The following is a 23,744-nucleotide window of genomic DNA, read 5'->3' as shown; positions in this document are numbered from 1 at the left end:
TAGGAAGCACAAGGGCCAAGCTTGCAGGTATCAAGTATCACAACCATCAGGGTAGCAAGTTCTAGAGCCATAACCCATTGGGGCCATTCCAGCCAAAGACCTGGCTCTAGGAGGTGCAAGTAACCCAGCAGGAGGGGAAAGATTCACTCTTACATAGCTGGAGACAAGGAAGTTGAGCACTCTGAGCTCTGGGGCTTTACCACAAGCCAACACAAGGTTCCATGGAGATTTGAACCCAGACTGTAGGACTCAGAGGCTTGAGGGCTGCCTATTACACCATGGGACCAGCTTAGGCTAGTTTCTCTGCATGTCTGTGATCCTCATGGGGCTGGCTTGTGCAAGGGGGTTCTTGGCCCTTTACTAAAACTTAGTGTGTGTGGGCTGGGTGGGGATTGGTTGGCTAGTTCCAAGCACCAATAGAAGGGGGAAGGATCAATGGGAAATCAGGACCCTGAGATTGACAGTCCCCAGGGACAATGGGGAGAGGCCAAAGCTCCAAGTTAGCCACACTGACAGGCCAGGCAGTGTAATGAGGGAGTCACCAGGCCAGGGGGTCCCATCCTCCATGTGAGCTGGAACTGCCTGGGCCAGAGTGGGGGAGAGCTAAGGAGAGAGCAGGAGTCTGGAAAGAGCCAGGGAGCAGAGCTGTGTGGGTTCATTGTCAGAAACTGCTCCCTGTAGGACTTTTCAACCTGTAGCAGTTACTGATACCTGAGGTTCTTATTTTCTGACTTGTCCTAATTGACTAAAACTTGACAGTGGTTTCTCTAGCAAAGGCCAGTCCCTGGTCACCCTACATCAGGCTTCAAGTTGAGAATCATTTCCCATTCCTGCTCCGTGGGAGGGGAGACTTTTAAACGCGCTCTCTGTGCGACTGCTCATGGCTAAGAAAACAGAACAAAACCAAATCTCCCCTGTGCTTTGGGAGCCAGGTTTGCTGTGGGAATTCTGTAGTTCAGATGACTTCACACCTGGGCTTTGTGATTCTTTACCAGTTTCTCTGGCATTGGGGCAGTTTTGTGCTCACAGCTGTGATGACCGAGTGGTTAAGGTGTTGGAGTTGAAATCTAATAGGGTTTCTCCTGCACAGGTTCATATCCTGCTCACAATGAGGCCTGTGTTTTAGCCAGTCTCTCACCTGGGCAATACCTCTGTATAACCCCCTAAGACACTCTCAATTCTCTCCCCACCCCAAGTAAATCCTGTTCTGCTCCTTTCATAGAGATGCCTAGGACACCACCTCACACTGTGTCCCTGAGGGGTCAGGCAAACTCTCAGCACCTGAAGCCTCTGGCACTCACCTGGTGCCCCATAGATCAGCCATAGCCCTGGTTCTGCTCCTCTCTCTAGAGTGCGAAAGGAGCCAAGTCAGCAACTCCATGGGAGCTATGGGGCTGCAGAACCAACAGAGAAGAAATAGGTGCTCAGCACCCACTGGCAGCCAGCTCCCCCCACCACACTACAGGCTTTGCTGACAGGCTTCTCCTCTTCTCCTTCAGCACCTCCCACTTGCCAGTGATCAGCTGTTCAGTGGGGTGCAGGAGGCACTGGGAGGGTAGGGAAGGAGCAGGGACGGGAAGAGGAATGGGGCAGGAAGAGATGGGACGGGATGAGGTGGGGGCTTGGGAGAAGGGGTGGAGTGGGGGCAGCGCCTAGGGTCGAAAGGGGGGATTTGTCCCGGACCACAGACCCCTCTAGGGCCGGCCCTGAAGGGAAATGCTGACTATCACAGTGACAATAAAACTGACCAGCATTGGGGGGAGACAGAGGGAGATCCACACTCATCAGGTCCCTTCTTTCTCCCACGGTGAGCCAGACACTGCTCTCTCCTGGCTCTCACTCTAGCAGCTGGACACTAAGGAGCCATTTCCCCACGGGAAGTGCATTGAGTGCCCCTGTGGTGCTGGGGGGGCTGGTGCTGCTGCTGGCTGTGGGGCTGGCAGGGGGGTTGATGTCTGCACAGACTCTCAGCTGCCAGGCCGGAGGGGGCACTTGGGACCTTGCCAGGCTGGCTCAGTGAAGACGGGAGGTTGACAGAGCAATACAGATGCTCTCCAGAGTACGGAGCAGCAGCCGCCCATGCAGCCAGGCAATGAGCATTTCCCACAGCCTGGAGCTGAGAGGGAGGTGGCAGCTGCTGTTCCAGCTCCTCGGGGACAGGCCCTGTCAGCCAACAGACACTTCTTAGGGCTGGTCTACACTAGGGGAGGGGATTGATCTAAGATACACAACTTGAGCTACATGAATAACGTAGCTGAAGTCGCAGTATCTTAGATCGAGTTACCTCCCATCCTCATGGCGAGGGATCGACATCCGCGGCTCCCCCTGTCAACTCCGCTACTGCCGTTCGCGTTGGTGGAGTTCCGGAGTCGACAGGAGCTCGTTTGGGGATTGATACATCGCATCTAGATGAGACGCAATATATCGATCCCCGAGAAATCGATGGCTACCTGCCGATACGGCGCGTAGTGAAGATGTAGCCTTACTCACCACAACTAAGGGCGTTGGGTTCCTCCGGTGGGGGTGTGGAGCAGCCATTCATTTTCCTGTTCACACTCCTCTGCGGTGTGAAAATCGGGGAGGAGAGGCAGAAGCCCTACTTCCCTCCTGAAATGATGCCCAGTGGGTGAAGCCAGGACATCAGGGTAGGGTGGCAAGTGGTGGCCAGACTGTCCCGCCAGGGTCTAGTCTAGCTCACGGTCCAGCTCAACTTCCTCCCGCACCACTGGCCCCCAGTCCCCTTCCACCACCAGGTCAACCCAGGAACTAAGGCAGGAACGGGTGAGGAAGCAAGTCAAGCTGAGCAAGGCAGGCAAAAGTGAGTCTTGTCTTCATGGCCGCTCATAATGACGTCCTTTTTGTGTGCAACGGCTGCAAAAACATCCTTGACAGAGAAGCAACAGGCCAAAATAATCCCATGCAGCTGCCAAAGTAGCTCAGTTGGGCGAGCATTAGACTGAAGATCTAAAGGTCCCTAATTCATCCCAGGCTTTGGCAGATTCTTTCATCTTCTTTGTGCAGGGGCAGCTTGTTCTCTGGCAGCACAGTGGTGCCTACACCCAAAGTGAGCAGGGCTGACCTGTAGCAAAGCAGTTTTGGGGGCCCCTCCATTAAAAAAGTTGCAATATTGTATTCTCATGGGGCTCCTGCAGGGCTTGGGGCAAATTGCCCCACTTGCCTCCCCTCTGGGTAGCACTGAAGGTGAGTCTCTGATCCTGGGCTCTGCAGTAGGAAAACATAGAATGGGCTTCTGCCCCTAGTTGGCCCACTTGACCTTTAATGATGACAGCTGTCTTTCCCAACATGGCAGGAAGAGAGCAAGGCAGGGTGACCCTCAGGAATGGTGCCAGAGGGCTGCTGGGCAGTGACAGGCAGGGATTGGGGATGAAAACTCCTCTGTGCAGCTGAGTAAGGGCAGTAGCAGGGAAGGCGCATCTGTGAAAATGGCTGTGTGGAAGGCAGAAGGGATTTGGGGGCCCAGGAGGAGGGGCTTGAGGTTCAGTGCCTTGGAGCAGGTGGACTTGGACATGGTGGGTGTTCAGGAAATGCACATTAACAACTCTAGGGTAGCTCAATAGGCAGAGGGTGATTGGAGGAAGGGCCTCCTGGTCAGGGAAGAATGATGGGCCTGGAGTCTTGTTTTTCACATTCGCGGTGCGAGTACAGAAGGTGGTGGAGCTCCGAGCAGGGAGGGCATTACTGGTAGACTTTGTGCTCTGCGGCACTGGTTACTGCTATATTAGTGTGTATGGTCCCCAGTTAAGGCATGAGAGGGAAGATCAAAGGCTCCCTTCCTCTGGACTGCCTGATGTTTGTTGTTGTGGGGAGGATTTTAATTGTGTCAGCCGGCCTGAGGACCGCTGGTCCCATTTTCCTGACCATCAGAGGAAACATTTTTACAATGAGCACTACCTGGCATAGGTCTTTAGTGAGGTCAGCTTAGAGGACCTCACTCCAGCCACAGAGGAGGTTAACCTTTCTGCGGGGACAGACCAGGACTCACATTGACCGGATTTATGCTTAGCTTTTGTGTCTTTAGCATGGTGCTTCTCAGATTCTTTCTTGGCCTGACTTGTTAGACTTTGACACTTAACAGGCCAGAGTTTGTTCACCTTCCTATTATCCTCACTAGGATTTGATTTCCAAATTTTGAGGAATGACTTTTTGCCTCTAACAGACTCCATTCCTCTGCCGTTTACCTAGAGTGGCTTTCTGCTGGTCGTCCTATTGTCGTTTCTGATTTAGGACAAACGTTTCATCTGAGCCTCTAATTGTGACATTTTAAACTCTCTGCATGCTGCTTGCAGGCACCTAACACCTGTGACAGCAGCTCCTTTTAATTCCCATCTAACTATCTGTACTTATGCCGATAGGTCGACTTTAGGTCTTTAGCTTTGAGCGGTAGCTGAGAAGCTGGTAAATCGGACAGAAACCCGTTCGACAAACCTCTTCATTTCCTTGTTATTTCCTGACTTCTTTATTCATCCCCTTTTCCTTATTTCCTGGCTGAGGCGGCGGCCTGCCAGGGAGCTCCCTGGCACCTCTGGCTGCCTGGGCTGAAGGCAAGAGGCAGGCCTGGGTGTGGCGAGGGCCTCCTGTCCCAGAATGAGGCTGCAGTGCTTTCTGCTCCCCTTTTCCCACCCACGCCGGCAGGCGGCTGCTGCGGGGCAACACGAGGAAGACTCTTGGGACACTTGGCAGCTCTGTGTGGCTGTCGGGGAAAGAGCTGAAGCTCCTGACTCGACCTGCCATTGACTCGCGTGGCTCTGCGTGCCCTCAGCCAGGGCGGGCCAGTCTGTGGACGTGACTCAGGCTTGGGCAGCATGGCTGCACTTTCCTGACGAGGCATGAGGCAGGCCAAGGGCTTTGCACAGCATACAGGGAAGTGGGAGGGAGGCGTCTTTGAGCTGGTGTGTCTCATCCACTTCTCCCTTGCCGCTTGGGCGGAGGTGGGAGGGAGCGAAACGTTCCCGGCTGAAGGTTTTGTGCTCAGCTTTGAGGATTAATCCCAAGCCTCCAGCACGGCTGCCAGGAGATGGGCTTTTGCAGCACAGCCCCCACACTCTTCCAGCCAGCAGGTGAACCCACAGTGTCGAAGAGGGAGCCTTCGAGGTGGCAAAAAGGGAACATCACGGCTCCCAGCAGACCTTGAGGAGCGTATGAGGAGCCTTCAGTGGCATCCCTGGGGGAGCATAAACCCCCCTCCTTTCGATTAACAGCTGAACTCACTGACCCATGATATCACAGAGACACCTACCAGCAGCTGTTTGCCAGGGCCGCTGCTCGACACCCTGCAGCGCTTCCTGCCAGTGCCAGAGCTCACCAGGCACTAGCCTGGAGCCAGGGCCACTAGGTGCTGCTGAAGAAAAGCCAGCAGAGTGACACAGAGTCCGTGGATTAATAGAGGTAAATTAATCAAAACCCTCTTCTGCCAGCAGCAGGTCTCCTTCTTCCTACACTGGGCCTTCAAGCGTGGGGGCGGCTGGCACAGCCCCAAGAGTCTAACCTGTGAGGCAGGAGGCAGCTGATGCCTGCAGCCTGCTGGGGAGCTCCCAGAAGTTATTAAGGGACAGATACTCAATGCCCTTAGTAATAAGGGTTTAGGGTTCATCGGGGCCAGTTAGGGGGGTCACTATGTCAGCCTTATAACCCTGGGTGTCAGGTCACAGTGCAGTTTTGATCTAGAGTTCAGATCTCAACAACCGACCGGCAGCTCACAACCTCTCCCTGGGTCTGCCCCACCTGGTTACTCCTTACAGGGCGACCTTACCCCCTTCCAGCCCCGGATTCAACCCCTAATCATCCTACTGCTGCTCACAGCCACAGAGGTGGGGTGCTGAAGGAGGGAGGGCTGACTCTAGGATGAGGTTCTTCTCTAAAGATGGCTGGTAGAAAGGTGGTGCTCAACTCTGTCAGTCACCTGCCTAGTTGCCTCACTGCCAGGGGATGCAGACATTTCTGTAAGGTGCAGAAAGGGGGTATTTGGCTTCCAAGCGAATGTGAGGAATGTGCATTTATGAGAAGGAATTTCTGCCCTTGCAGCTGTATATCAGTGGCCTAATGGATAAGGCATTGGTCTCCTAAACCAGAGACTGTGGGTTCAAGTCTCTCCTGGGGTAAGAGCCTCTTTTATTCTTGTACATTGCAAAGAAACCTTGATTCTTTTTTCACCAAGGAAGCTGGGAGATGTTTGAACACAAAGTGCTGGATATTGGGAACAATCCCCCAGAAATGTCATCTTTCATGCAATAAATACTTTTAAACCCCTCAGTAGCAAACAGTTAATACTAGTGTTTGTCTGAGAATAGAGTGAAGGGGAGCGCTTACTCCGACACGTCCATGAGTGAAACAGACAGGAAGAGCAAGGCCGTTCTGAAAGAGAATGGATCTGTCTGGAGACAAAGCAGAACCTGAGAATGAGCAACAGTGTGAAAAGAAGAGGTTCAAATGTGTGTTAGGTTGGTCTGCAAAATTTAAAAAATATCCCAATGCCCTTAGCATGATGCAGACACTGGCGGTTTCTCACCTTTAACTGAGAATTTATTGAGAAATGTTTTCCTTAATTACATTATGGAATATTGGGTGGGCTAGGAAGTCACCATTCTTCCTGCTTTCAGCCTTCCAGACCTCATTGCTACATGGCCTGGGGCCAATGCGCCCCTTCCAGTCAGCTGCTAGAGCAGACAACAGCAACACAGACAGGGATGGCAGCAGGGCAGACTGGAGCTCCAGGAAGACGGTGGGACCAGGTCTCATCAGCGGGGAGGTGGCCAGCCCCAGCATGCACAAGGCTGAGCCAGCAAGTGTGGTGTGTACTGCAGCCTGCCCCTGCTCACTTTTGCAACTGTGTTGCCCTGAGGACACTCATATGTCTGGGCGGTATCAGCTCCCTGGATGGGCTCACAAAACAGCTGAGCCTCGCTTGGCAGAGCCTGGCCAGACCCCCAGGAAGGGGAGGACATGCACTCAGGCCCTGTAATGGGTGATACCAGGATGATGCCAGGGTGGCACCTCCTGCTGTTTGTCTCAGGGATTAGCTCGCTCAGCCGGTGTTCCCTCTCCTGGTGGTGCCTTGTCCATCTCTGTCACCGCTTGCAGACTGCCTCAGTCCAAGTACTGCAGCATCCTCTTTATGACTCGGCCATCCGGCCGTGCCATGATTTGTGCTCCTCCCTTCCAGGGTGATGTAGGCGGGTGTGCGGTGAAGTGTCTCCCAATCCAGCCATTTCCCCAGTGGTGAGTGGCAGGGAACCAGGCCCACACTACTCTGGGTCCCAGTCCAGGGATCCTGTAGATAACAGCTTCCACTTCCTCTCCTTAACTTCCTCCACCAGTGCCATTTCAATTCCCGGGGCCACTTCCCTGCAGCCGCAGCACGTTCTTCACCCTCTTCTCAGGGTCTCAAGCCTGCAAGTCCCAGCAACCAGCCAGGAGCTCTCTCTAGCTTCCCCTGGTCCCTGCCAGCCGCTGCCCTGCCAGAGGAGCTGTGACCCTACACCCAGGGCCAGTGCAAGGAAGTTTCGCGCCCTAGGCAAAATTTCCACCTTGTGCCCCCCACCCCCAGCCCTGCATCAGCTCCCCGTCCTCCGCCCTCAGGCACCTCCCCCCCCACGGCAGCTCCCCTGCTGGGGAGTCGTGCAGTACCTCCCCACCCCAGTTCACCTCTGCTTCACATCCTCCCTGAGCACACCGTCCCCTCTTTAATTCTCCTCCCAGGCTTGCGGCACCAAACAGCTGATTGGCACTGCAAGCCTGGGAGGCAGGAGAAGTGGAGCAGCAACTGTGTGCTCGGGGAGGAACCTCTGGAAAAAAAAATTGTGGGCACCGCTTTTTGGCGCTCCCAAATCTTGGCACCCTAGGCAACTGCCTAGTTCGCCTTAATGGTAGCACCGGCCCTGTGTGTGTGTGGTGGACAGTAGCACTTTGTGTGTCTATGTGCAGTATGTGTGGTGGACAGTGGCACTGTGTGTGTGTATGTGTGCAGTATGTGTGGTGGACAGTGGCACTGTGTGTGTGTGTGCATGCGCGTTTGTGTGTGTGTGTGTGTGTGCATGCGCGTTTGTGTGTGTGTGTGTGTGTGTGTGTGTGTGTGTGTGTGTGTGTGTGTGGACAGTGGCACTGTGTGTGTGTGTGTGTGTGTAGTGTGTGTGCAGTATGTGTGGTGGACAGTGGCACTGTGTGTGTGTATGTGCAGTATGTGTGGTGGACAGTGGCACTCTGTGTGTGTGTGTGTGTGTGTGTGTGTGTGTGTGTGTGTGTGTGTGTGTGTGTGCAGACAGTGGCACTGTGTGTGTGTGTGTGTGTGCAGTATGTGTGGTAGGCAGCGGCACTCTGTGTGTGAGTGTGTGTATGAGCAGTGTGTGTGGAGGACAGGGGCAGGGTGTGCTCACACAGGAATTCACAGGGAACTTACCACCCTTGGCGCAGCATTTGACTTGTGCTCGGAGTGAATGTAGCATGTGAAGTGTCAGCCACAGAGCATCTTCTGACAGCTCAGAGGAGCAATTGCAGAGAACGTCCTTCTCAACCTCAGGCTGAAAAATGCTCAGTGAATTCTGTGGAGTCAGAGCAAAAGACCAGTCTCTGACACTGCCTGCAAAATGGCCTCTCTCTGCTCCAAAGCATGGAGACGCTGTAGCTTTAATGGTAGTGAAAAAAATGGAGCCCTGGGAAAACAAGCATAAGGCCCTTTCTGGAAAAGGCTGAAACTTTTTTGCTGAAATTAAAAAAAAACAATTCAGCCTGACTGGCTGTTAATGACCCTTGCAGAAAGTCCTACATCTTGCCCACCGTGCACGTGAAAGAACCATTTCCATTTCAGTGCCAGGAGAAAGGAGACCCAGAATAAGCCTCTGTGCCTCCTGCACTTCAGCAATGCATGGGAGGGGTCAAATAATCAGATAAAATATTACAGTGCATGATGGGGTGTGCATACCCCTCACTAGGCAAGAAAGGGTTAATTCCACACTATGGCTGGAGGAAGTCCTGCCCCTCAGACACTGCTGGGTGTGCTCCAGCTGCTGTGTCAGTATAAAGGAGAACAGCTCAGCTCAGTCTGGGCTGGCCATTGAGGAAGACGCACGCTTGGTGGAGGCTCCAGGCCAGGAGCCGCTACAGCCCCTGACTGCGGGACCAGAGATCCCAGGTACCAGACTGGAGACTTGCTACCTACAGTCAATTAGTGGGAGTCAAAGTTCTATGGAGCTGCTAGTGCCAGGGAACCCAGAGACCCTGACGATAGATGGACGACAGCTTCAGAAAACAAGGTAGGAAGTGGCCCTGGGAGGCAGAGTGAGTGGTATCTCATACCCGTGTAAGGTCAGCATGTTGCAGTAGGATCCTGGCTGGCTGGGTAACGAGCACACTCAACTTGAGAGGGCCTGGGGCTGGGACCCAGTGGAGTCAAATGGGCCCAGTTCCCCTTAATCCAGCCACTATCCCCGTTTTGAAGCGACCTCCTGATCTGGCCATTAGGCCTTGCAGCCCTGAACCAAAGGGTGGCCATATTGACTCACTCACACAATCCTGAACCCAAGGACAGCCATGTTGATTCTGGACTTAATGCGCCTAAATCTTGAGTTCAAGGACAGTCCGACCTTTCCAGTGACATCTCACATGGTCCATCTTGCATAAAACACATCTTAGCTGTACCATATGCATATCATAACAATATTCTCTATGAAGAATACGGGGTGTAGGCAGGGCCGGCGCTACCATTTAGGCAGCCTAGGCAATCGCCTAGGGCTCCAGGATTATACGGGGGGCGGCATTTTGCTGGGGGGATGGCAGGCGGCTCCGGTTGACCTGCAGTCATGCCTGCGGATGGTCGGCTGCTCCCGCAGCTCTGGTGGACCTCCTGTAGGCATGCCTGTGGCAGCTCCTCCAGAGCCACGGACCAAGGGACCCTCAGCAGGAATCACTGTGGCAGCTCCACTGGAGCTGCGGGATCAGCACGGGGGGTGGCAAAATGGCCGTGCTCCTAGGGCGTGAGAAACCCTGGCGCCGGTCCTGCTCAGGGCTGCCCTGCCCAGTGCCAGGGCTGCTCTCACTCCTCCAGCGCAGGGGGGGCTGCAGGCTCTTTCCCAAGCTGGGTCCCAGCTCAAGGCAGATTTAACACGTGCTGGTGCTGCTCAGGGAGGGAGTCTGGGCCAAAGACTGATTACAAATTGGGTAACACTAAAGTGGGGCTAGAAAGACCCTTGCTGGGATGTGGGGGACAGGTGCCGTGTGTACTGTGCCCTCGCCGAGAAGTCTCTGGGAGAGTGGATTCTTCTGAATGGGCCACCAACACGTCTCGTAGGTCCTGATGTCTGCTGCTCCTTTGTTGATACTGACAAGCTAGTTGTGGGCCTTTCCCACTCACCCCATGGCTCCGGAATGCACAGACAGCGATACCGGTGTGGAAGAAATGAATTCCACGCTCAGGTTTCAAGATCACTGACTTACCACTGTAATTGTCAGGGTAATATAGCTCAGTAGTAAAGTGTTTGACTGTAGGCCAAATGGCCCTTGGTTCAAATCCAAGTGTCCCCTTAGAAGCCTGGCCCTTCACAAAAACAATTGCATGTTTATTCCCATTATGTTCAGGAGCTCCACTGAATAGGATCCCCAAAATGAATAGAAACACTCAACATTTTCCTGAGCAAATGCATAAAAACCTAGCAAACATGTCCCTCCACTGAAATCAGTTCCAATCCTCTAAGTGTCTAGTTTATGTTTTCATCAGCTAAACAAAGGCACATGAAGACAAATTTGCAGGTTCTTGGCCTCCATGGGCTACAATGTGCAGAAGAACAAAAACCACATCCACTCGGGAGGAATGGACTAGTTTCTATTACATTTGGTAAGTAAGTTGCCATTGGGACCAAAAACTCTACTGGAGGTGGACAGGAGCCTGTTACAAAAATAAAATAACCAAGATTTACCAAACTCCCTGTTACACATTCAATCCTCTCTTTGTGCACATGGCATCAGTTGGGGCTGTAATAAATGGCAACCTTCCTTTAACACAGATCATTGTTCCTTGTAACTTTCAGATGCATTCGAACGGCAGTTGTTTAGAGGTCATGTGCTTCTAGTGCATGAGCTGCAGCAGAGTCTCTGTACGTTTACCAACCATAGAGCTGGGTGTGTCTGCATCCAAGTAACTGCAGAGTCAGTGTAGTACCAGACAGTTAATTGCACAGTATCACTCTCTGGTCTCATTGATCATTTGGATAGAAACAGCAACGGTTTGGTGGTTTTTGTTTTTTTTCCCCTTCGTTTTCTCCTAAGGAATGTGTGATCTTGAGCATGTTATTTTAAGTTCCCTGCGGGTCAGGAAAATTCCATCTCCATGAAATAGGTGGGGAAGTGACCTGTTTGTGTAACCTAGAATAACGGAGCTTTTGTAAAGCAGTTTTGCCTTTAAATATACTGGGATAAAAATAGTAAATAGTAAATTCCACAGCCAGACACCAGGCCAGGATCAATTGATGGGGCCAGGATCAATTAATTACAGAAGAAACAAACTCTTGGGAAGTAGATGTAATTTGTCCCCAAACCTTTCTTTATTCTCATATGCTATCAGGGATTCTCTTCTAGAGGGCAGAGTTAAGGTTATCTGGGCATGTACCCCCAGTCTGTATTCCCTGTTTTTCCAGAATTTGAGTTTTACTGAACTCGATCTTCTGGAAGGTAAGAGATATTCACAGTCAAAGTTAACTCTCTGTTAACAAAGGTTTTGTTAGTGGCAAATAATGAGACTAATCCCTCACTGTGGCAATTCCATCGACATCAGTGTACTCTTTCCTCATTTCTAGTTCCAAAAAAATAAGCATATTAAAACAACCTTGAGAAATAAAATACTGTGAGAAAAAGGAAATTTTAGAAACTCACATAATTCAGTTTCTTCTGTCTTGTGCGTGTGTAAATGGCACAACATGTTAATTTATAAGCACATCTTTCTTAACCTCTTTAAATATTCTGTCGTACATTAACTATATCAAGTGAGTTGTTCAACGCAGTGAGGTTTTCATGCATTGCCCAAAACATATTTTTCATGTTATGTAAAGGAACACAACTCATTGAACACAAAATTGTGTATTTCATGCCGTGAACTGTGTCAGTAGCTCAAATTAATAGGCTTGTTTTTTCTCTGTCTCTCTGCATGAAAAAAGGAAGAAACCATGAAAATACCCATGGAAGAGAGGGGGGTTCTGAGAGCTGGAGTAGATATGGAGATGTTTATGAAAGGGGGAGAGGCCAAAGTAGGGCCTTAGCTGCAACAAAGGGGGAGGTTTTTTGTGCAGTTTCATTTCAGCCAGCCTCACATCCTGCAGTCTCTACTTCGCCACCCCACCAACAAAGCCACCTGTGACTTCTGAGACAGCCCCACTGCAAAAACTACAGAACCCCCAGCACTCCCTCTCCTAGCTGGATCCCCTGGCAGCCAGAGGTCTCCACAGAACCGCTGTGGTTGCTCTCCTGAGTGTCTGGTCAAGGACGGCTACTGGCTTCTCCTGAGAATGCAGCTGAGAAATGACTCACTCTTCTCTAGATTCTCGCCTGTGGGCTCTGAGAAGCAGGATGGGCCCTGTACGATAAAGTCCATGCAACATTCCCCTCTCATCCCATCCCTGGTTTTTCACCAGTAACCTGCTGTCCCTGGGTAGCGGCAAAGGATGTTTCCCATCATTCAGGAGACCCCAGCCTGGGACTAAAGTCAGACCAGCCCAGACCCCACATCCTAAAGTGAATAAGGAAAAGTTATTTACTTGTTCCCATAATATAAGAACTAGGGAACATGAAATGAAAGTAATGAGCAGCAGGTTTAAAACAAATAAAAGGAGGTTCTTCACACAGTGCACAGTCAACATGTCGAACTCCTTGCCTGAGGAGGTTGTGAAGGCTAGGACTATAACAGGGTTTTAAAAAACCTAGATAAATTCATGGAGGTTAAGTCCATTGGTGGCTATTATCCAGGATGGGTAAGGAACTCTGTTTGTCAGAGGGTGGAGATGGATGGTAGGAGAGAGATCACTTGATCATTGCCTGTTAGGTTCAGTCCCTCTGGGGAACCTGGCATTGGCCACTGTTGGCAGACAGGATACTGGGCTGGATGGGCCTTTGGTCTGACTCAGTATGGCTGTTCTCATGTTCTTATGAAGGGAGGGAGAAAACACTGCAACACAGTTTCTATAGTGTAGTGGTTATCACATTTAACTAACATACAAAAGGTCTCTGGTTCAGAAAGAAGAGGATTTACTTTTTCTGCCTGTCCAGCAAAGCGCTCCTACTGCTGCCACTGGCCTGTCCTGCAGTAACTCCAACCCCTGCATAGCAGAGGGTGGTGAAATGAGCTGAGAAAAAGCCTTGGCATCAGCAGGGAAAAGCTAGAGGATCTTGGCCAGTCACCTTTTGAAGCCTTGTGGCTTGGCTTCCCCTGCCCTTGGAGGTTGGCCTACGGAGGCAGGCTCTTCCTGCTGGCCTCCTTTGTATGACTTGCCAAAGGAGGGAGTGAGGCAGGAATGGGGCAAAAGAGGAAAGTCGAGCTGAGGAAGGCAGGGCAGAAGCTAAGCGCCTTAGTGCGGCTAAGTGGGGTTGGCAGAGTGCCACCATTCGTTCTGCAAAGCCTGGGGAGGTGCAGTTGGTTGCTAGGAGGTAGAATCCTGTGCCTACCTCTTGGCTTCCCAGGGATGGCTACTTGCAGCCCAGAAAAAGGACGGTTCTGGGTGAAAGGAAGACAAGCAAAGCTATGGGAGGAAATTTGGGTGCAGGGTGCTGGCTCTGCACTAGGGGAGGGGGTTGGGGTGCAGGAGGGGTGATGCTTACCCCAGGCAGTGCAGCTCCCAAAGTGACTGGTACACACAGCCCTGCAGCAGCAGCTCCTAGGTGGGCAGGGCCAGGGGGTCTCCGTGTGCCGCTGCCTGCAGGCGCTGCCCCCAGAGCTCCCATTGGCTGCAGTTCCTGGCCAATGGGAACTGCGGAGTCGGTACTCGGGGCAGGGGCAGTGAATGGAGACACTCACCCTGCCCCAGGGGATGCCGGCCATTTCTGGGAGTGGCACGAAGGAATGGAGGTAGAGTGGGCAGGGAGCCACTTCAGTGCTGCTGGCACATCTCTGCATACCCATGGGGGGAAGGGACCAGAAGTTGTCCATATGCTGCCTGGATTAGGGGCAGTGCACAGAGCTGCCTCCCCTCCTAGGTCTATTACAGGAGTGGGTGGGTGGGGTCTTTTGGCCTGCAAGGTGCAGCAGGTCGGACTAGATGATCACATTGGTCCCTTCTGACCTTAAAGGCTCTGACTCTAAAAGGGAGAGAGAAGTAAAGGAAGTTTCTATTAAAAAATAAACCAAACATTGTAATACCAGGAAGACTCCAATAGCTTATTGTATAGTCCTGCCCCTTTCTTCCTCCATTGTGTGTTGAATGACCTGCAGGACATTGATTCTTTCATTCCATTGATAAACTGATAAAATGTGACTGAAATTAAATCACTTCCCAGCAAAGAAGATATTGCATTACTGCAAATTGAACCCAAGTCAACTGCTTGGAAAGCAGCTATGCTCACCACTATACCACCAATGCATCTGGCAAAAGTACTACTTATGCTTGCCCAATGAGGCTAGAGCAGCATTGAGGAGATTTTCAGCCTGTTAAAATGTACTGGATTCTCATCACTAAAAAAAAAACCTCCATCTTCACTTGGGTTTGAACCATCAGCCTTTCAATTAGCCACCAAAGTTGTTAATCACAAGGTAGGTCTACACTACGGGATTATTCTGATTTTACAGAAACCAGTTTTAGGAAACAGATTGTATAAAGTCGAGTGCACGCGGTCCCACAAAGCACATTAATTTGGCGGTGTGCATCCATGTACCAAGGCTAGCATCGATTTCCGGAGCGTTGCACTGTGGGTAGCTATCCCATAACTATCCCATAATTTTCACAGTCTCTCCCGCCCATTGGAATTCTGGGTTGAGATCCCAATGCCTGAAGAGGTAAAAACAGCGTCGTGGGTGATTCTGGGTAAATGTCGTCACTCACTCATCCCTCCATGAAAGCAACGGCAGACAATCATTTCGCGCCCTTTTCCCTTTATTGCCCGGGCAGACGCCATAGCACGGTGTCGTGGAAAATGACCACCACCGAGTTGAGTTGATCAAACAGCCTGAGGCTCCTTTATTGATTAATCAGAGAATACATGCATATGCATGGAGAGACGACAGGTCCTCTAGCAAGAGGTAAGTCACTCTGCCCTACAGCAGTGATACCTGGGTTTATAAAGCCAAAAACCGCACATTACCATATGAACTCATACATCCGATGATACCTTATTTGGTTAATACAATAACATCTTCTAACCATCTGCTAAAAACAATTGCTATTAATATACCGGTTATGAGCTAATTTGCAAGCCTGCTCTTTGTTACTTCCCCTTTTTATGGGTTTTTGTAATTGTCAGGACTTTGACACCTGGTTTCCACCTACTTGCGGTTTCAGCAGCTGTGTTCTGAAGCAAATTTTGAGGAACTTGGGTCCAAAAATACCTATTGGTGTACCTTTGGTCAAATGATCATGAGTTATATTTTACGCCCACACAAGCAACTTAATAAACCATAATAAACTAAAAGCTGTTATAACTTAACAGATTTTCTGGTTCCCCTTTATCCAATTCTAGTTCCTCTTTTTGGGGCCCTGACCACATCTTTTTGCCTCAGCGTGCCCTTTGTACAGAAAAAGAAGTTTAGCAGGAGTTAAAACTCTTGCTTCTAGCTAAGGGCCTACTCTTACTTTATTTTCAGAAAAAAGCCTGGGGCCTTGGGTAAGGTGGGGTCGGGGGGGGTTCCCTATCAACTCCCTCCTTTTTGATGCCTTTGTCTTACATGGCATCAAACTCCTCACTTTGGATATCCATTAAGTCCTGGATCTCCGGATGAGGGTTCTTTAAGTTTGGAATGCTGGCATAGGTGGCTTCTTTTAAGGAAGCATTTAGCGTGGCATAATGCAGGCGATCCTCATTGGCTAAAGTCGATTCCATTAATGGGTTAAGGGGTACTAACTGTGGTGGGGTATAGGAACGGGAAGTTGCACAAGGGCATGTGCAATGTGACCAGCAACAACAGCAACACCAGCAGCAGATACACACAACAGTAAACGTGCTAATGCCAAGGAGGAGCCATACGTACTAGGGGTGATGGGGTGACTGAACACTTTTTGTGAATTGGCAGAGAATGTCGCTTTTAACACAGAGGGAAGATACTAAGTGAACAGTTTGGAGGGCGTTCATAGCTTCCTGATAAACAGTTTCTAAATAATGAATTTGAGTTTGCAATTGCGAAATAGATTGAATGTCTGGTAGGAGAGATAACAATGAGTGGAATCGGTCAGGGACAACAGAGGTCTAGTCGAAAGGAACCTGAAATTCCAAATAAACCTGATAATCCTTTTCTGCTGGCCAGTAGATGTTATGAGTACCTGAGCTAGTGTGGAGGTTAAAGGCCACATCATGTATGACTGATGAATTGACATGAACACAACTGCTATTGACGGACAAAAGGGTATGGGAGGCTAAGTCTTGCAGACTGCCAAGACCCTCCCAACATACCCGGTGATGGACAGTTACCACCTCTCCGGGGTGTAGTTTTCTAAAGCATTGTAGTTGTGGAGGCTGTAAGGGCCAATAGGTCCAGAGATCACCTAGACCTATCCAAAGGTCAGGGGTTATAGCTGGGGCACCGATTAAGAAGCGGTTAGGACCGCCAGGGGGCTTAATTTCCCAGTCCCACAAGCAACCACCCCAAGGGCCTGGGAGAATACGATAAGTGGGGGCCCAAAATCCTTTCACGGGTCCATAAGCCCAGAAGGAACACTGTGAGCGCCAACACTTCCATCCAGAAAACTTCCAAGTATGTCTCCATGGCCACAAATTGGGGGGTACACCAGATGTATTAGTAAGGGCAGTGGGCCAGCGCTGCTGTTCAAGGTCCTTACGTAAGGAAAAAAGGATAGTGTTAAGATAATTCTGTACTTCTGAACACGCTTGATCCCACTGCAATACCTTTCCTGACGTAGCAACCTGGTGGACCATTTGCTTAAGCAGGTCCTGGGTAACAATGCTTAGTGCCGAAATAGTATGGAGTGCTCCTATACCGGCCTTCTCCTCAGTAATCTGAGCCCCAGAGATAAATCCTGCGGCCTGGTCTAGTTGCCCTAAGTGACCCTCATGTTCCTGTGTTTTGTAAACAGTCCAAGCTGATGCTGCAGTGTTAGCACCATGCAGCAGAGTGTCAACAATATCTCTCCTTTTCCTGCTATCTGTAAGTCGGGCTTGCTGTTCCATTAGGCGTATGGCTGCGCCCTTAGAGCAGTTAGAGTAAGTGGCGGTGATTTGAAAGTGGGTGAGGGGAAAAGAGAAGTGGATGGTCCCTAAAGTGGCATTTAGGATTGTCCATTTAAATCCTGATAGGTGAGGCTTTTCTGTATGCTCATACCATAACTGTTGGCTTTGAACCTGAATGTCCTCCTTAGCCAATGAAGTGTCAATTGAATGGGAAGGGGTGTACTGAAGTAGAGTACAGGTGATATTTGCAGTGAGGGGAATATCCTGGACACAAAGAAATCCTACAGTGGCTAAGCATACCCTTTCAACTGTAACATTAGTTCCGGTGGCACGGGTGGCTACAAAACATTCTGGACCCTTTTCAGTAAGTGGCCAACAAGTGCCTGGGACTAACACGAGGTCTGTATCATGGTCAGTGTCCCACGTGTCTATGTAAATTTCAGCTTGGTCAGGTTCTCCTGTATAAGTAACATAAGAGGTTATATTACGGTAACTAAGATACACCATACCAAACGCATTCCATTTAACATACCATTGGTATACATGGCCATGCAATGAGAAGATTAACTTGGATACGCAATAGGAAAACAAATCACCAGAGGAAGAGGGTCTGGGCCATTGTATAATGGTCGAGGTCTTGGGTAAATATGGGTCTGATTGGGGCTCGGGACGGGTATGATTTTCTGAGATATTGAGGGATGGAGTTACTACGGGAGGCTTAACTAAAGGGGAGGCCGTGGGGGGAGCAAGGGAAGGATGGGATTCGTCTAGTAGTTCTGGAATAGCCTGGCATTAAGTATGGTCCATCTGAACCCCCTTGGGTTTCTTTTTCCTAGAAGAACCATACCACAACTGCTGGTCATACACTCGGATACTTTTTCAGGAGGCTTTAGGTTCGTTATATGGGAGAGAAAATACTATAACAGGGTACAGGCTATGTTTTTGGTTACTGAAATAGCCTCTAAGTAGAAAAATATTCCCGTGGTTAGACAAGTCCTGTGGGTATATGTTTGGTTATTTACTAGTGGTGTCAGCAGTGAGCTTACAAGTAAGGCTACTAATTGGAAAAATATTTAGAAAATATTACTTTTCCATCCCCATCCCAAGTTCATTAAAGAGGAGAGGCTAAGGAACATTAAAAGTCTCATTTTCAGGTAGTTTTGGCTAGCTTCCGCAAGCTATTCTTCAAGATTTCGTAGTCTTAATTCACTTAGCTGTCCAGCAGTGAGGCAGCAAGGGAGAGGTTACTAGCACAATCACCTTGCTTGCTTGGAGGCTTTATTATGTCCTCAGGTGGAGAGGTTGTTTTCTTAGCAAAGTTCAAAGGCTCAGTGGGTCTGTCAGCAAACAAAGGAGAAGTTACCAGTTCTTTTACCTTGTCCTTCACTCCTGCCGTCCAGAAAGAGCAACAACGCCAGAAGGAAAGATAGACCAATCATTAGTCAGAGAGTCATCACAGTGAGGAACATGGGCAGGTAGTCAATTCTTGGCACTTCACAGCAGTGTTGGTAATTAACAGGATTTGATAAGGGTCTTTCAGCATGGAGCCAGGGCAGTTCCTCGCTGGTGGACCTCCATGTACACCCAGTCTTCTGGTTTCAGCAAGCAGCAGAGCTACTGTATTTAAAAAGACTTAACACATTTTATTAGTGCCTGGAGATAATTACGCATTGTGTCATCTATTAAATAAATGTCCACCTGGGCCAAAGCCAGCAGGGCACTGTTGATAGTTGCATTGGGTGCCCTGATAGAAATTTTATAAGGGCTGAGTGCGTTAGAAGTGGCCTTGTAAGTGCATTTGGCCATACTAGATCTGTGAAGCTGCACATAACTTAGTTATAATTTGTCCAGTAAAATTAGGTTTACATTCACTGTTACTATTTACAAGTATGCCAAAGCTTCACAACCGTTTTGGCATAAGCCTTTTTATAAGAAAATATATTACTAAAACTAACACATACTGATAAGAACAGCATTTTGGCATGTTTATAAAGTCAATCTGAATATTTCCACAACTGCCCATAATCATGCACTACTCCAAAAGCATATCTAGAATCAGTATAAATAGTAACAGACACACCGGTTGCCAAGCAACAGGCTCGAGTAAGGGCAAACAGTTCAGCAACTTGGGCTGACTTCACTGAAGGAAGGGAAAAAGCTTCTATAATGCTTTGTTGGTTGCACACAGCATAGCCTGCTACCAGCTGTCCTTCCGAATTCCTTAAACAGGAACCATCCACATAATAAATTAACTCTGGGTTGTGCAGGGGAATATCCTGCAGATCAGGTCTGGGAGCAGATAATTCAGCAGTTATAGATAAGCAATCATGGGGTTCCCCATCGGTTGCCGTTGGGAGAAGGGAAGCAGGATTTAGTACTGGACACCTAACTAAAGTAACATTTGCAGCATTTAAAAGAAGCATTTCATACTTTGTGAGCCGAGAGTTAGAAAGGTGCTGAGTTTTACTTTTAGTAAGAAGGGCTGAGTTTTACTTTTAGTAAGAAGGGCTGTAACAGCATGTGGAACTGCAACAGTTAACGGACTGCCGAGAACTAGGGAGGCGGAAGCTTCAACTAACATTGCAGCTGCCGCAATAGATCGAAGGCAGGGGGGTAACCCAGCTGCCACCGGATCCAATGAGGAACTGAAATAAGCTATGGGTCTGTTTTTCTCTCCATGGGTTTGAGTAAGAACACCCTGGGCTGAACCCTCCTTTTCATGACAGAAGAGGGTAAAAGGTTTTTTATAATCGGGTAGGCCTAGAGCGGGGGCTTTAGCTAAAGCAATTTTAATTTGCTGGAATGCTTCTTCCACTTCTACAGGCCATGGGATAGGGTCAGTGACTTTATTGAGGGTTAAATCTTGCAAGGGTCGCACAGGAGATGCGTAACCCAGGATCCATTGCCTACAATAGCCTGCCATTCCCAGAAATCCTCTGAGCTGCTGCTGATTGCAGGCAAAACTGAGGAATTACTTAAATTACTCCCCATATTTTTCTGTATTTGTTTTATAGGCAGTGCAGGTTTTCAATTACATAACACTGTGTACATTTTTCAGCTAATTTAACTAAATTGTTTATGACCAAATCAAATAATTGCTATTCCATAATTTTCTTTGCCTGAATCTATTTACAAACATTTCACAGACACCAAGAACTTTCTTCTTTAGCATTTTTACAAAATTCAACTGCTGTTTCCTCCAGCAACTACAGAGTTAACTTCTCACTCTCCCTTAAATCACTTGCTTGTCTCCCAACAGCCACTTTTATCAACTTAAGTCACCATTCAAAGTATGTCCTGGGTATTTGAAATTCCCATGCTTACACTTACTGACTCCTTCCTTTCACTACATTCTCAAAGTTTCCAACCCGTTTTTCAATCTCTCTGTCTGTTGCCTGCCCGCCTGGGCCTGATCCTGCTTTTCTTGCTACATTATTTCTTTCATGGGCACAAGCATTGTCCCACTACCAATTTGGCAAGGAGAGAGGGCCTCCCGACCAAATCCCCTTCTATCTATCCACGCACACCCATTCACATACACACACCACATCCAGCTACATCCTGTTCAACGATCAACATTTTTTTTTTTTTAATGTCTGGACTCAACGCAATCTTTCCCTGAGGCAACAACAACCCTTCATCATCGGTGCACTACAAAAGAGAATAATAACAGGGCTACAAACAATAAATAAAATAGGGAGAACAACAGCATAAACAGCACAATAAAATTCCTTCCTCGGTATAGTTTGAGAGGAGGGATTTTAACTATATTTTTGGGAAGTGGTCTTGCTGGGTTCAGGCAAATTTCAGCCAGCTGGGCAGATCCAATGTGCCCAACCTGGTCAGCATGATCGGCTCACAATGCCCACAGGGAGGGAGAGACCTTAACCAACAGTTCCTGTTGCAACGAGGAAGGGCTGGGGTCAGTCTTTTCCTTAGAGTGTTCCTTTAAAAAGCTGCCAGGGCCTTATTGTGAGCGGGATCAGGCATATCCCGATACACACCATTTGGGTACAACAGATTGTACAATTTAATTCACACAACAAATTTTTTCCTAATGGGTTGACGGGAGAACACGGACTAAGGAGAAATGCATGTCGGTTAGAGAGACCAAAAAAAAAACAAAAACGGTACAGAGTGGGGAATGGGAGCATTTCCCATTCCTTCTGCAGTCACAACTTTGGAAGAAAGGGGCACAGTGGAGCAATCTTGTGCCCTTAGAGTAGAGCCAGAAGCTCCCGTGTCAACCAAGCAGGGGGTAGGGAAACTATTTATTAGGGGGCGGTGGAGCAGGAAGAGGCACTCCCTCCTGCCGTGGGTACTGCCTAGGGGGTCGCGTAGGGCAGTTTTTGATAAGGTGTCCCTCCTTTTTACAATACCTGCACTGGTCTTTCCCTAATTGGGGACAATTGGCTCTCCAATGTCCTTCTTGCCCACATGAGAAGCAGGCTGTGGAGCTAAGATTAGTCAGGGGATTATTTCCAGCAGAGGGTTGAGCTTTTGTTACTGCCTGTTTTGGCCTTCGCCTGGGTCCTTTCCCAGCGGAATCCTGCATATTTTGGATTTGTAAGGCCATGAGCTTAGACTCTGTTTCATCCTTTTTTCTTTCTATATTAATTCTTAACTGTTCTCCCACCTTTGGCAAGAGTTCTTCAACAGAGGCAGCCACTATTTAATTTTTCTTGGGTATCTTTTAGACCCCTAACTTGGGATTCCTGACGTCTTTTACCCATTTCATCATGCCATTCGAAATAAGCATCAAACTGTCCCTGTCCTACAGAGTTAGCAACAAGGGCACCCCGGAGGTGCACAATTCTATCAAGATCGAAACTGCTCTCTACAGGAAATTGCAGTTTTGGGTCATCTCTGGTATACCAGTTCCACTTTTGCAAATATTTACATGTCGACGGGCCATGGTGCACATACATATAAGCAGCAGGAGTGCCTTTTGGACCAGACTCCATTCTTACTGCAAACAAACACTTCTCTCAAGCCACTCACACCAAGGAAACGCTGATCTGGATTACCACGGTTCTAACAGCAATGGCCTTATTACCTGACCTGGGCAGGGGAAATGGGAGTAGGCTTTCGCTGACCCGCCAAACAGCAGGTACCTACAAGGAAGGAGGTAAAGGATGGGACGGGCTTCCTTCCGGAGAACCCGCGGTCCCCGCACACCTGTCGTCAGCCCAGAGCACCAGCCTTAAGCCAACGATGCTTCTGAAGCTACGGACCCAGCGGTACGGTTTTCCTGGGGGCTTCCCTCCTCTCCGAGAAGGGAAGGGAGCTTATGGCTCCAGTGGGCAGAAAAAGGGACCCTGCGGTCCTGAAAGGACAGTGCTCGAGGAGCGGTCACAGGGTCATAGGTCATGGAAGGGAAGGGAAAAAGACGGGGAAACATACAAGCACCCAACAGGCTAGCCACTTACCAAGGCCTGCCAGCTGGGAAGTTTCACAATCACTCCACACACAGAAGCTCAGCTGTGGGGCTTGCTTTCGAGGCACTCCCGGTCACGAGCTTTTGCTTCGCAGGAGGCTCAGGGCGTCTTCCCACAGCTGCATTCATGCTGGCCGCTTGGCCCTCACACACACAGACACAGGCACTTTCTTGACACAGGTGTCAAGGCGAAGAACTTTAAAACCCGGATCCCCGCCAGACCTGGTAGGAATGGGGACCCCCGATCAACTCCCAGGGCGTGCTAGCCCAAGAGCGGATCAGGACTCTCCGGACCAAAAGGAGCGTGGTCCGTGGGTTGCCGGCGGTACCTTTGAAACCTCGGGAGCCTTTGGAAAGGCTTTTACACCTCAGAGACTCGTATTACCTGGAAACCCTAGAGAAAGGGCATCAGGTCTGTCTGATGGCTAAAAGTTCGAACCCAGCTCGTGACTTACCCCAAACCGGAGCGTACAGACCAGTCCTCTGCCAAACCCCATTAGAGATTTCAAAAGGTCTCTTACCTTTTAATTATTGGGCCCTGGGGTTGGAAGGAGACTGCCTGTGGTCCTCTGATTCAGGAGAAGCCCTCTTGTGGGTTCCCGGCCAATGCACCAAATTGTCGTGGAAAATGACCACCACCGAGTTGAGTTGATCAGACAGCCTGAGGCTCCTTTATTGATTAATCAGAGAATACATGCATATGCATGGAGAGACGACAGGTCCTCTAGCAAGAGGTAAGTTGCTCTGCCCTACAGCAGTGATACCTGGGTTTATAAAGCCAAAAACTGCACATTACCATATGAACTCATACATCCGATGATACCTTATTTGGTTAATACAATAACATCTTCTAACCATCTGCTAAAAACAATAGCCTGCTCTTTGTTACTTCCCCTTTTTACGGGTTTTTGTAATTGTCAGGACTTTGACACCTGGTTTCCACCTACTTGTGGTTTCAGCAGCTGTGTTCTGAAGCAAATTT

Source organism: Gopherus evgoodei, chromosome 13, assembly GCF_007399415.2.
Source record: "Gopherus evgoodei ecotype Sinaloan lineage chromosome 13, rGopEvg1_v1.p, whole genome shotgun sequence".
Taxonomy (NCBI): Eukaryota; Metazoa; Chordata; order Testudines; family Testudinidae; genus Gopherus; species Gopherus evgoodei.
This window is presented reverse-complemented; position numbering follows the sequence as displayed.